Below are 15,119 nucleotides of genomic sequence, written 5' to 3'. Positions count from 1 at the left end.
CCAATGACAGTAACTAACAATATATACATACCTGAAGGTTATAATATCCAGTCTAGATATCCTTTAGTAATGAAAACAAATGTGGATATCTAGATCTCATATCTTTCTTAGCTTCTCAAGTCATCTCTTCTACCTTCACATTCTTTCATAGTATTATTGCCGAGGCTACATCTCTGGTTCTCAATCCACAACCCTAGAACTTTGGCGATCTGAGAGGGTAGTAGGAACTTCCTCATGCGATAACTGTTCTATAATACAAATAGCATCAATTGGTACAATTGTGGCCTATTTCTTAATACACTTGCGGGGCATAGATGTGTAAAGGACTGAATATGCAGATTTCAGTTCTGAGGATAAATCTCGTAGGCTCTTCGGCCTTTCCGTTCTTATAGATATTCTTACGGGCCATCTATATGCCGGAATGATAGTTAGAACCATATGCAAATTTAGCCCTCACTAGCTGATTGTCCAACTTCTCTTCAAAGGTCTAATATTCATGCTCATGACATATCCTTGGACGTCAGAAAAGTGTGCTCTATCGGTCCACTTATCTCAAGGTGGAAAGCATTACTGGGGTAATCTATATTCTTCAGGTTTCTCTGAATGTACTAATCCTCAGGCGCTAGTAGAGAACTGGACATATTAACCGGGTAACTAAAGTTACTAGGTAACCGAATAATTCCATATATAGCTTGCCTAATTCCTTAAAATTACAAAATTCATACTGATCATTCCCTCATTCCTTAATGACATATCCATGTGATACTTTAGTCTCTCAGACTTCTGTTTATTTATTAATGGACCACGAACTCTGTAATATTTTCTTTCTATCAATCCACCAAGGTCATGATATATCTTTGTTGCCTCTGAATAGGCCATCCACCTTTGTTATATTTAACATAAAGTTGGTGCAATATCTTAAGACTCCATCTTGCTGAGATACTCTTTTGTGAATCCTCTTTCCTGAATCCTCTTTCGAGCCTTGCTTTAAGAGATATACCATTTCTAGGATACTATATCTTTACCTTTACTCAGGTTTCCCAACATATACCATATCTTGCTATCGCTATCCTCAACTACGCTACGCTTCACCAGTTGAAGCTCTATAGTGATCTTAGCAAGCCTCACATATACTTATATCATTTCTGTAGTATATGATTCTATACCCTTCTGTTATCTTCCAGAATAGATGTATCCATTTCAGTGCTAGATCCATCCTTATTTATTCTAATACAATGAAACTGTCTTACAAGAACTTACTCCTCATTATCCACTTCACTACCGCCACTAGCCTCTAGTTCCTCATTTAGGTCCATCTCTTTCCATTTACTTATAACGTGACTCTAATTCTATTACTTCCTGAATATTCTATGCCTGATATTCTCGTATCATTTATAAACTTCCGCTCCTATATAATCATACACACATTATTTCTCATTGTAGGTTGTTACCGTCAAGTACTCTCATTCCCTCGACTAGTTCATTCTAATTTCAGCCTTCTTCTATCGTTAACTCCGCATCCTTCCCTCGACAAGGACGTTACTAGATTCCGAATCGAATGCTTTTGCCTTTAAGGCTTTCCCTGTACAATGATTTTCCAACCGGTATATGATACTGGAACTTCGTATCCACACGATTAGGTCGCAGTGGCTATTTCACTTAACTTTTATCTTAGTCCATTATTTACTTCGAGTACCATCATACTTAATCCTTCCCTGCTTCTTCATTATTGAACTTCCTATTACACCCTTGTCTTGAAATTTTGAGTAATTACTTCTTTGGAGTACTATCCCCCAATCTTTATTTATTCATGCATAAGACTGACTGGTTATGTTCATCGTCAAATCATCCTCACACTTCATCAGCCTGCTAGCGTAATATCCCGTTGAGGTAGTTTCCAATTCCTTTGTTATTATCTTTCCATCTTCTAACAAAGCTCACTCCTGATCCAATACTTGTCATCTTGTCTTCCCCCTTAGGGTGTTAACCCACTACTCTATATTTGACATCCCATTTATCTCTCATCTTTCTTGCAAGTACTTACTCCCAGTAATTTTCGCGACTAATCTTAGCTGTAACTGTTCGTCGTCTGAGTCTATCTAGTCAGTTGCACATACATGTAGCGGGTCACATATTCTCATAGACGTACTGGCCTTAGATGGGCCTAATCTTCAATCAAGGAGATCTTCAAAATTTTCCTTATCGCCTTTCCGGTAATCATCTTTCTTCTATTGCTAGTTTGCCCATCCAATCACTGTAATGGCATCTATCACAAGAGTCTCTTCTCAAAAATCCTCCCAAATTGTTAACGTTCCTCCCTCTTCTTCGTTACATAAATGTTCGACCTTCTGGTTGGCCTCTTTCAGACTACAAGTTTACCTCATCAGAGAAGGGCGTATCTTATACCAACTTGCGACCTCAAACCCCCTTCATTTCCCATCATAAAGATAATTCTTTTGAGCATCTCTTGCTTCTTTCATTAGCTATTCCGTCTTGTGCTACTAATTTAATAATCCTGTGATAATAAAACTTTTGGAGAGAATGTTTTAGTTCTGGGTAATGTGAGGAATGAATGAAAATAAACCATGGATCAAAATTATATAACAAAAGTTACACCGCCTCACTTCGGCGGTTCACTCGACGGTTCGTCAAGATAGCCGTCAAACAGCCCTTATGCGATCCTTCCGACGAAACATATTCTCTTTGATTCGCTTAACTTCAAACACTTATACTCTTTTTCCCAACATGTATAACAACTTACATAACTGTAAAACACTCATGTAGGTCTCGCATACAACCCCTTAGATAATTTTAAACACGAATCTTGCATTCCGTATCCTATCCTGTTTTAGACATTAAGCATCATCATCCTTATAACTGATACTCTTTTCCGTTTCCGTAATTCCTGCTTTACCTTTTTCTACTCAGAAATCATTGGCATATTTATACTCAAGGGTTATATTTAAACACATACGTATCCTTTCCATGTCTTACCTCGAGGGAAAGTTACAACTGCCATCTAATAATATCGATGTCTCATTAATAAAATACTTCCAAGGTTGCTAACCACTCCCGGTATAACCACAGCCATTTGCCTATCGTCCAACTGAAAATCCCATCAAACTTCTCTTCTTTTAAGTCCTCTCAATAATACTTCAAAAGTTATCTTAACAAAATTGTATATAATATATCGATACCACCCTTAAGAATGTATAAACATTAATACAACACAAATTATACCTGGCGTCATCACTCATCCCCTCATACTGTACTATCTCCCCTTACTTGCAAGACGTTCATGTCTTACAGATTTCCTCTTGACACCCATTATTCGAAACTCTGTGGATATAATTCCTCCGTCGAACCATGTCTTATATATATATACACTTTTCCTGTCTAATCATACCATTGCCATGTTACCAGTTGCACTCTTAACCTGTCGCCTGACCACAGATTCCATTCTAGGTTCCTCTTTGATATTACTCCTCTTCCTTCCCCCGTCATCATTGCAATCCTCGAATCACCCGTAATCCCTTTCTGAAGGAGTCATCGTTAAACTATAAAACAACAGAGGTCAGGGTTGAAGATTTACATCCTATGACTCAGCTCTATAGCATGATCTAGGATACAAAGAAGGGTAACCATCCTAAATGCCCTGTAGCCTCCTGTTTATAAGTGTGGCACGCTACACACCCATTAACAAGACTCTACTGGACACTGCTTGTAGACTCCGTAGCACAGACCTGCTTTGATACCAAGGTTGTCACACCCCAAATTTGGAGAGGTGTGGCCGACACCCGATGCCACACTTGGCCCAAGCGAACCACTCTAAATCTGTAACTTTGGAGGGGTAACCCTCAACTTAGGCCGATAGGGCCTACCTGCACAAAGACAATGCCAATAAGCCGGCAAGGACATAATATAGATATACATAAACACTGGCTGTCTCGTCTGAACAGGGCATACACACCCTATACATATACACACACACACACACATATATATATATATATATATATATATATATATATATATATATATATATATATATATAATTGAGTAAGCCGACGAGCTGCTACGGTCGTACAACCAACACTACCAAAATAAACATATACAAGGCTATCACACTGGCACACTATACACAGGACTCATCTACAAGCCTCGAGAGGAAGCATAACTTTATCATGGTCGGGACTGGGCCCAGCCTACCCATCGTGTCTATAAACGAAAAAAAAACTTACCAATTGGACTGCAACTCCGGAAAAAGTGGAGTGCTGCTGTACGAGCGCTGAAAAGACCGCTTAGGAGTTCGAACCGTCTCCCTGTCTACCTGGGGGCACAAACGTAGCATCCTTATTCAAAAAGAACGTTAGTACAAATAATGTACCGAGTATGTAAGGCACAAACGTAGCGTCCCTATACAAAAAGAATGTCAGTATAAATAATGTACCGAGTATGTAAGGCAAGAGTATATCTGAAACTGAAATTGAGCTAAACAATATAATCTGGAGGCGAGGGAATACCCTGAATATCTCACATGATCTGTCTTATATGAAATGCAATATAATGATATCATATATCTCACTGACCAAGTGGCCAGGCAACTGTAATATATATATATATATATATATATATATATATATATATATATATATATATATATATATATATATATATATATATATATGGCCAGGCAATCTGTCTCACTGACCCCATCGGCCAGGCAATTTATCTCACTGACCCGTTGGCCAGGCAATCTATCTCACTGACCCGTAGGCCAGGCAATCTGTCTTACTGACCCGTAGGCCAGGCATATTTGTCTCACTGACCAAGTGGCCAGCCTAAGAAAATGTCTCACTGACCAAGTGGCTAGGCTAAAGAAAATATATGTATATCATGCATATGCTGAAAAATACTGATACTGTAACATGTCTCTTCTGTCTCTCTATAAACTTAAGGACATAGGGAGAGGATATGGGCCCTTAGAAAGAATAACATAACACTCGAAAGCTATGCCACAATAGGATGAGCTCTACTTTGACAAATATCTAGTCATAAGGTTCGTTATGCTGTTACTATATATGGAATCATGCCAAGAAAAGAAGGAACAACCTTAACATACCTATAGTCGTCCAAGCAATCCAACAATTCGGGCTAATCACAACTAGCACGCCAACTCCTATAATAAGGAATACATAAGCAAACTTAGATGGCGCTAGTATATCACGTATATCAACGACAACTTGATTCTCGTGTAAAACGGATAGCATTTCCCCTTACTCTCCAATCACCTCAACATATACAACAACCCAAAATAACAACAACAAACTTACAAAAGTCCTTAAATACTCACCTGAATACCCTGAATATCTCACCTGATCTGTGACCCGTTGACCAGGCAATCTATCTTACTGACCCGTAGGCCAGACAATCTGTCTTACTGACCCGTAGGCCAGGCATATCTGTCTCACTGACCAAGCGGCCAGGCTAAAGAAAATGTCTCACTGACCAAGTGGCCAGGCTAAAGCAAATATATGTATATCATGCATATGCTGAAAAATACTGATACTGTAACATGTCTCTTCTGTCTCTCTATAAACTTAAGGACATAGGGAGAGGATATGGGCCCTCAAAAAGAATAACATAACACTCGAAAGCTATGCCACAATAGGATGAGCTCTACTTTGACAAATCTCTAGTCATAAGGTTCGTTATGCTGTTACTATCTATGGAATCATGCCAAGAAAAGAAGGAACAACCTTAACATACCTCAAGTCGTCCAAGCAATCCAACAATTTGGGCTAATCACAACTAGCACGCCAACTCCTATAATAAGGAATACATAAGCAAACTTAGATGGCACTAGTATATCACGTATATCAACGACAACTTGATTCTCGTGTAAAACGGATAGCATTTCCCCTTACTCTCCAATCAGCTCAACATATACAACAACCCAAAATAACAACAACAAACTTACAAAAGTCCTTAAATACTCCTTTCACTATTCATACAAGAAGATACACCAAACAACCCAAAGTATACTAATATACAGTAACCATATACACTTCCTTTCTTTCCAATCAAGGATCATAATCTCATCAACACATCAACAACATAAGATACTATCCATAAACATGGAAATTAGCTCAACAACATAGGCACAACATGTTCAAAACAGCCCATGGACTCAACACTACAACACTACACTTTATGATATTTCCTACATAACTATTTTCACTTTTAAGACTTGCTAAACCTTCAAATCAACTCAACATAAGAGATAAGATAAAAAACATACCTTATAGTTGAAGAAATTCCACTCACACAACTTGCTTCAAAATCAAACTCACCACAACATTAAGTAGAAGTAGGAACAGTCACCTTTGTATGAACTAGTTGAGGATTTAGTGTAAATATTGATGAATTCTTGATCTAAGGGACTATAAGTGTTTAGAAGAAGTATATGGATGTTTATGGAGCTCAAGAGAAGTGTAAATGATGATAAATGGGGAATAATGGGGGTTATTTATACCCTTTGAAAGTTGGTTCCACCGACTTTCCAAGTGGGCCAGCGGAGAAGCCATCTGGTAGCTTATCTTGAAACGCCCATAACTTTATATTCCAATGTCGTATTGACGAACGGTTTGTTGCGTTGAAAACTAGACTCAATGAACTTCAATTTACATAGGTTGTGCGTTCCATAAAGCCTCATATTCTAGGAGATACACCTCTATCAACCTGTCCAATATTCTGCCAAGGTTTTTCAAAATTTTAACAAACTTAATTTCTTCAATTCACTAGATCCCAAAATCTTTAGACACTTGTTTAGCAATTATTAAAAGTCTTCCTTAACCTCATAAGGGTTCCATGACCTCTCCGGCTTATGTTAGTTTACTTACGATGCAAACAACGCAAAATTTTTTGAGGTGTACCATTATATACCCATCATCTCTCATGTGTTTTGCTGATTTGGGACTTTGCTCTAAAGTTGGGGTGTCACACTATCATACGTGTCCTTAATTATCCTAATGTAAGCCATAGGTACACCCCTATACTTCAAATATCTCCGGAAGACCTCCCTGGAACTTTATCTTATGTCTTTTCCAGGTTGATGAATACCATGCGCAAATCCCTCTTCTTATCCCAATACTGCTTCTACAATCTCCATACAAGATGACTGACTTATGTAGTTGATCGTTCCAACATGAATCTGTATTGGTTTTCTGGGATAGACACACCCTTCCTCATCCTCATCTCAACCACACTCTCTCAAATCTTCGTAGTATGGCTTCGTAGCTTGATACCCCCCACAGTTGTTTAATTCTTGATATTACCCTTATTCTTGTAAAATGACACCATTGTACTCCACCTTAATTCTTCTGGCAATTTAGTCATCCTAAGAATGACATTAAACAGCCTAGCCAGCTACCTCATACCTGCCTAGTTTTGCAAAACAAGATGTTGCGGAGCCAGGATTTGAACCCGAGACCTCAAGGTTATGAGCCTTGCGAGCTATCAAACTACTTTACCCCGCTGAAGATAAGAGCTATTTGATACCAATAATGGTAGCCATTTCAGTATCTTAAGGATACATATGTATCCACGATCGAAAATTAATTAATAGTACTATATACATTGTCTCGTATAGAGTGCCTAAAATCCTCTAAAACTCTATCGGGATCTCATCTGGATCGATCGCCCTTTCCCTACTTATCTTACGAAAAGCCACTTAACCTCCACAACCTTACGCCTCCGCAATACCCAAAATCTCTACGACTCTCGGAATGCTCTAACTCCCCAACACGATTTCCCTGCCACCTTATTCATTTAGGAGCTTCTGGAAATACATTTGCCATCTCTTTCTAATATATGCCTCTTCTATCAATACTTCACCACTCTCGTCCTTGATGCACTTCACTTGATCGAGATCACGGTCCCTTCTATCTTGCCTTGGCGGCCCTATACAACTTCCTATCCTCTCCTTTGCTGAGCTCTTTATACAAGTACTAAAAAGCTGTCGTTTTAGCCACCGTGACCACTAGCTTCGCTTCCTTCTTCGATCGTCTTGTACTTTTATCTATTCCTCCTCTTGTCCTCCTCATCCACTACTAAAAAACCAGCGTTTAGTGACGGAATATTAGTGACAGACCATATTCTGTCGCTAATTAATGACGGATTAGCTACAGATTGCTCATTTTGTCGCGAGAAAAGCAACTAAAATTTTATCTCATTATATAGCGATGGATTAGCAACGAAAACTGAGTTTCGTCACTAATGATTAGTGCGAAATTTTGGCGCCTAAAATTTCACTACAGACTTAGCAACAGAAGAGGCGCGACAAATTTTATTTTTATGTAGCGACGGATTCAGCAACGAAAAATTCGTCGCTAGGCCTTTTAATTTTTCTCGAAAAAAATATATATTTGCAGCAACGGAAATGTTTGTCGCAATATTAATCTTTAAAAGAAATCAATGTATTATTTAGCGACGGAATATAAAATCTGTCGCTATTCCGTCGTCAAGTGTTAAAAAAGAAGATATATCCTAGGGTACACATTTATTTCATTTCACTTCAAACACGCCCAACACAGATATAGAGAGAGAGTATGCGAAATTGCTAACATAGAGAGAGAGAGAGAGAGAGAGAGAGAGAGAGAGAGAGAGAGAGCGCACAACATAGATCAAAATAATGTGAATCTAGGGTTTCTATTGTGTTTTTCTCTTCTTCTGCTGCATGTTTTATCTAAAGGAAAGGTATGTTTTGATTTTTCTATGTTTTATGGGAAGTTCTTTCACAGAGTGCCTTTAAGTGTTTTTTTTTGACTAAAATCGAAGTTAGGTGTCTTGAAAACTGTTGGGTTTATAATTTATTTGAAGGTTAAGTGTTGGGAATCTCTATTTGGGCCAAAATCTGATGAAAATGGAAATTCGACCTTTGTTTGTGCTAAACCTTGTAGGATAATATTATTTGGTGGTTAAAGTTTGTTTTAATTCGTTGCATGTCGAGAAAAAGCTTGAAGAACTCAACATTCTTTATATTCTGTGATTTGAAATCAATGTTAGTGAACTGGGTTTCTTACTCGATTTTTTTTGTTTCAGTTTGTCATTTTTTTTAACTAAAAGGTGAATGATATGTTCTGTTTCACTAAGTTATTTCAGCTTGTTCTTCCATTTAGAGGTCATTCGGTTGTATTAATGATATGAAGACAGAGCATGAATTTGATTGCTTTGTTTATGTCAACATTAATAGGAACATGAATAATCTAGAGCGTGATTGGATGTATGATAGGTTGGATGGCCGAGGGGGTATAAACTCTACCTTTGTAACCGGTGTAGATAATTTTATCCAATTTGCACTTTCTCAACGAAATTACATGAGCGGTAACAAGGTTAGATGCCCATGCAAAAAGTGCCACATAAATTGAGACGGAGGGATTAATAATCTATTTTATCCTTTGCCCTACCCTTTTTATGGCCCTACCCTTTTTATAATAACTCTACCCCGTACCCAATTTTCTTTTATAATATTATAAGTTTATTCCTAACTTAATTACTGTGGTTGCTATGATCTTACTGAAATTTATGGACGAAAAGCAATGAAGTTATTGCAGAATCAATATTTGTTCGTCAAGAAATTGAACTAAGATTATGACAGCTTAATGCTGTTAGCATGTGTTATATGTGTGGGCTTATATTTATGTAACTCAGAGCTATGATTTTTAATTTTTTCTGATTGGGAAAAATGTGGATTAAATAAGCAAAGGGTCTTTATGTAGTTCATATAGGTGCTCATATCATTTGAAATGTGAACAATTGAGAGGAATAAATTGATTTGTCTTTCAAGGAACAATACCCTCTTATATTTATAAGCTTTCCACACTTAGAGCTTTGGTTCAACAGTAAAAGAAGTGCATAGAGAATGTGTGGTAGGCATACATCACGAGTGTGGATGAGGACTATAGCCCGTTATTTAAGTAGATGAGACTTGAGAGTAGAGTGATGGACTCATATCCGAGTTTCAAATATATACCCAACTGAGACTGGGCCAGCTAGACCACATGCGATTTTTTGAATATAAAAAAAGAAAGTTATAAGCTTTTCATTTTGGTTTACAAATTATTTGTTTTCAAGTGATGTCATTTGTCTTGACATATTTTACTGGAAACATATTGCACCTAGGAATTCTTGGAATTAGAAGAAACATGTTAAACACTTCTTCTGCTCAAAAGCCACTTTTACTCCATTCTTAAGTTTGTCTTATAGCTTATTCACGCGAAACTTTTGCCTTTTTTCCCCCCAATTTCAATTGCTAAGTTGCCTCCTCTCCTGGATGTTAATTGAACTTCATTTGGTTTAACGCTCTACCTTAAGCTTCTGCTTTACTTTGTTGGAGATCTTAATGTTTGAATAGATATATTCCTGCCAGCTGAAGAGTGTAGGTATGTTGTATGGCGGGTCGCATGATTTTTCAATTGAAAACAGAAATATGATCTGATTCTTTCTTGTTGTATGGTGGGTCGCATGATTTTTCAATTGAAAACAGAAATCTGATCTGATTCTTTCTTTTTGGTTAACCAGGATCTTTACCACCCCGCTTAGGGAGGCCAAACGGCTTATCTCCGTCAGTCATTGTAATTGGTAGAGGTATCTCAGGGGTAGCTGCTGCACGTTTCCTTCAGAATGCTTCTTTTAAGGTGAGATTACTCATGACTTCAAACCTCTTTCACACGTAGCGTCTTTTTGTTCTGATTTATTTCTTGCTAATTAAGCTGGTCTAATTTTATCCAGGTGCTCTTGCTGGAGTCACGGGATAGACTCGGTGGTCGCATACACACTGACAACTCCTTTGGTTGTCCAGTTGATATGGGAGCTTCATGGCGAGTAACACTAACATTTTCCTTTCCAATTTTCTATCCAGAACTATATATTTATTCCTGTTATATTCAAATTGCATCTCAGGCACCATGGTGTGTGCAATTACAATCCTTTGGCTCTATTGATACGACGGTTGGGGCTTACTTTGTATCGAACTAGTGGTGATGACTCAGTGCTGTATGACCATGATTTGGAAAGGTAAATTGGATTTTTTGGGGGGGGAGGGGCGGTGCTCCGGTTCTCTTAGTTACACCTGAAAGTTTTAGCTTAAGATTCTCAAGTCCCGTTCTCTGTCTCCATTCTGATGCAGCCACTCAGAAATCGGGGCTAAAAATTTGTTAGCTTGTTCTTGAATTGTCACTGTAATTTTTCTGCAAGAAAGTATCTTGTGGTTTATTGTACTGTGATTCACAATGAAAAAATATAACAGACTTATAGTTCGCCTGTGTGAAAGAATTGTTACTTGCCTTCAACATCTCTCAGTATGATTATTTTGTACCATGTTGTGTCTGCTAGATTTTATCCTATACTCTTTTTGCTTTTATGTAAATTAACTAGAGACATTATTCCACCGTTCATGAGACTGATCATGTTTTCTTTCTTTTTAAAGCTGCATGCTGTTTGACATGGATGGTCATCAAGTTCCTCAAAACACAGTTGCTGAAGTAGGAGATGTATTCAAGAAAATCCTCAATGAGGTTGGCTTTGCTTTGTATTTATTTCAGCAAGTGCTATTCCTTTTGAGGTTTTTATGAAGGCGCAAATGAATGATTACGTGTATCGGCTAATGCAGACTGAGAAAGTGAGAAATGAGAATAGTAATGACATATCGGTTCTTCAAGCAATATCTATTGTATTGGGCAGGCATCCTGAGCTGAGGTATGGGGAAATAGTGATTCTCTTATAACCAACCTATGTTTGTTTTATTAAATTCTTAATCTAGTTATATTTACTGATCACATATGCTGCAGGCAAGAAGGAATCTCTCATGAAGTACTGCAGTGGTACATATGCAAAATGGAGGTGTGGTTTGCTGCCGATGCAGACACGATCTCTCTGAAAACCTGGGATCAGGCAAGTTTTTCAATTTTTTTTTTTAATTTTACTTTCTTGTTATTCTAAGTTTCTTGGGTGATTGTTTTCCCATGTTATTGAAGATTTTTGGCTTATGTGATGTGAACCTTGCAACATACCTTCTACTGACATGATTATTTTTGCTCGAGTTGAAATTGCATTTCGAGGTATAAGTTGTACATGCAACATATGATGTAAATTTTAAGGTGTTAACTTTTAAAAAAGTATTATTGAATAATTTGTTTATCTAAAAGAGTTTTTTACTCTGCCCAATCCCCAAAGACGCTCTAACTGGCAGGATCAATAATGCGATAAGTAAAAGAACTATCAAGTACCTTCGGAAGATAAAGGCACAACTCGTGCTGTTATAGCTACCATTTTTCAGATATCTACATACTTCAAGATTGGAAATTTTGGGGCTGCATTTTACATTAGATGTTTTAAATTTCCACCATTTGGATATGATTGATGAAATAATTTCCTAAATTTGTAATATTGCCGTTGTTTATTTTGTGTACAGGAGCAAGTTCTTACGGGTGGTCATGGACTAATGGTGCAGGGTTATTACCCGGTGATAGAGGCGTTGTCAAAAGATATTGATATTCGTTTGAATCATAGGTATGCTTGGGGTTTTCTGTGAAATGTGAAGTTTGAAATATTGTTTGTTGTTTCTATAGCTTGTCATACTGTTGGCATTTCACTTAGAATCTCAAGATTAAGGCAGCACTTGTGACTGTTAAACCCACAAAGAGACCAACTTGGGACTTATGATTGAATCTTCTTGTTACTAGATTTTCTATGGGAAAGTTAAGAAACAAAACGTTATCCCTTTTTTTTTAATTTTTTTTAAGTCATACCACAGCCCGACATAGTCATCTCTCCGACCCCCATCCCTAAAAAAGGAAAGGCAAAGGAAACAATTCCCGGAAGGGTTTCATCTGCTGGAAATGTTTCTTTCTTATTTGTATTATACCTTTTCCAACCTCTTCCCAATCTATGGTGGATTACCTTCCTGCATCAGAGTCGAGTTTTTTGCCTTGGTAAATTTTTCTGTTTTTCTTGGACATTTTGAGAATATCAGTTATGATGCGACCTTCTTCTTTTAACCGAGAAATTCATGAGGAACAGTGGCACACTACTCAGTGGATGACTTTCCACTTAAATACTAGGCTTTTATTTGTGGCATAATTCGAACTCGTGATGTGCCTAACCTACACATCACGCGCTCTGTTCTTACCACTGGACTGAAGCCTTGGGGGCAGCTATGATGCAACTTTTCTGCCGCACATTCGTTAAGAATTTCTCAAAACCCCCACCCAGATCCCAACCCACTCCCCAGTATTTTCAAGAATTGGTTTTGGAGAAACAAATGAGGCAAATATAACTTTTCTTTTTGTCAGTAATTTCTTTTCTTTGATTTACCTAGATTTCAGTCTCTAGGTCTTTTATGCAATTCTAATTTTCTGTCGATCTAATTCTAGGGTGAAGAGGATTACAAATGGGTATAACAAGGTGATGGTTACGTTGAGGATGGGAAGAATTTTGTTGTTGATGGTGCTATAATAACTGTGCCTGTTGGGGTCCTCAAAGCCAACTTAATTGAGTTCAAACCAAAGTTGCCAAAATGGATGCTTTCTGCAATAGCAGATCTTGGTGTGGGCAACGAAAACAAGATTGCATTACGATTTGATAATGTATTTTGGCCAAATGTTGAATTGTTAGGCATTGTTGCACCTACCTCTTATGCTTGTGGGTATTTTCTTAACCTCCACAAGGCAACAAGGCATCAAGTCCTTGTCTATATGGCTGCTGGAAGACTTGCTTATGATGTAGAGAAATTATCAGACAGAGATGCTGCTGATTTTTCTATGCGGCAGCTGAAAAAAATGTTTCCTGATACACCTGAACCTGTATGTAATCCCTACTCCTACATAATTCCACTAAAATTATTACTGCTGCTTGCATTGTTTGTAACTAAAAAATTGTTTGGATATTTAAAGTTTCTCTCCTTCTATTTGTGAGTGTGCACTACTTTGCATCATGGGTTTTAGACCTTCGTATTTGTTTACATTTTTCCTTAAACCCCAGCAGAAAAACTTGTAAAGGGAAAATAATCAAAAAGTAAAATGAGGAAGCACATTCAATCTAGTACATTTTTTTAGTTTCTTATTTTGACTCTAAAATTTGCTCAATTTACTAAAGATAAGTTGGTGTATCAGAAAGTTTCTCTACCCCACGAAGGTAGGGGTAAGATAAATTGGTTTGTCATCATAGCTTCTTTATTCTTGTATTTTTCTTTTCAAACCTGTTTTGTAAAAATGATCGGAAACAACCTCTCTACCCCACAAAGGTAGGGGTAAGGTCTGCGTATACCCCACCCTCCCCAGACCCCACTTGTGGGATCACACCGGGTATGTTGTTGTTGTTGTACTGAAGATAACTTGGTCCTTATCACCAGCAAGCCAGCAGATCGATCTGTTTGTCTAACACACTTCCTTAAATTGTGGATAAATTGGTCTCTATGAGAATCAAAGTAGTGAAGTATGTCTAAACTCTCTCCAACTATAACTGTTGAGCTGATAGCTATATATCTGGTACTATTTGCAGGTTCAGTATCTTGTATCACGATGGGGAACGGATCCCGACTCACTAGGATGTTACTCGTATGATCTGGTCGGAAAGCCAACGGATGTATATGATAGGCTTCTCTTCTGGGGGAACAAGGAAGAGAAGAATATATGGTCTTGGATCTCAAGCACAAAGTTATTATGGGCCGAATCTTTGCGTCAATTCTGGCTTTCATGCTTCAGCATCAGCAGCACCTTCAACCTCTCAATCAACACCGACAGAAAATATGGAGGAGTTAATGATGCGATTGATTCCTACCCTGACTGATCGCTTGATTCCTTTATTTATTGATAAGGCACGCGGAGTGATATCTTCACCATCACATCATCAAAATAGTCCTATCGACAAACCATCAGTTGTGACACCCATAGTGCCTCATCCTACTACTGCTAACATTGACGATGTTGATCCTTTAGTTTCTGATGATGATCGTTGTCCTTCACCCTTGCATTAGTTTTTTATGTTATCTGCTTTTTGTTGGAAAGAACAAAATTATGCACTAACAATATTTGATGGATGTGTGGGTTCTTTTGGTAGTT

At 37.8% G+C, this 15,119-nt stretch overlaps 1 pseudogene; it reads left to right on the top strand.

The window, feature by feature from the left end:
* The first annotated feature begins 6,508 nt into the window (after positions 1 to 6,508).
* LOC132624274 (probable polyamine oxidase 4) lies at positions 6,509 to 14,847 on the top strand (annotated as a pseudogene).
* Positions 14,848 to 15,119: the final 272 nt, after the last annotated feature.

This window comes from Lycium barbarum, chromosome 12 (genome assembly GCF_019175385.1).
Source record: "Lycium barbarum isolate Lr01 chromosome 12, ASM1917538v2, whole genome shotgun sequence".
Taxonomy (NCBI): Eukaryota; Viridiplantae; Streptophyta; class Magnoliopsida; order Solanales; family Solanaceae; genus Lycium; species Lycium barbarum.
The sequence above is the reverse complement of the archived record's forward strand: the minus strand, read 5'-3'. Positions and strand labels throughout refer to the sequence as shown.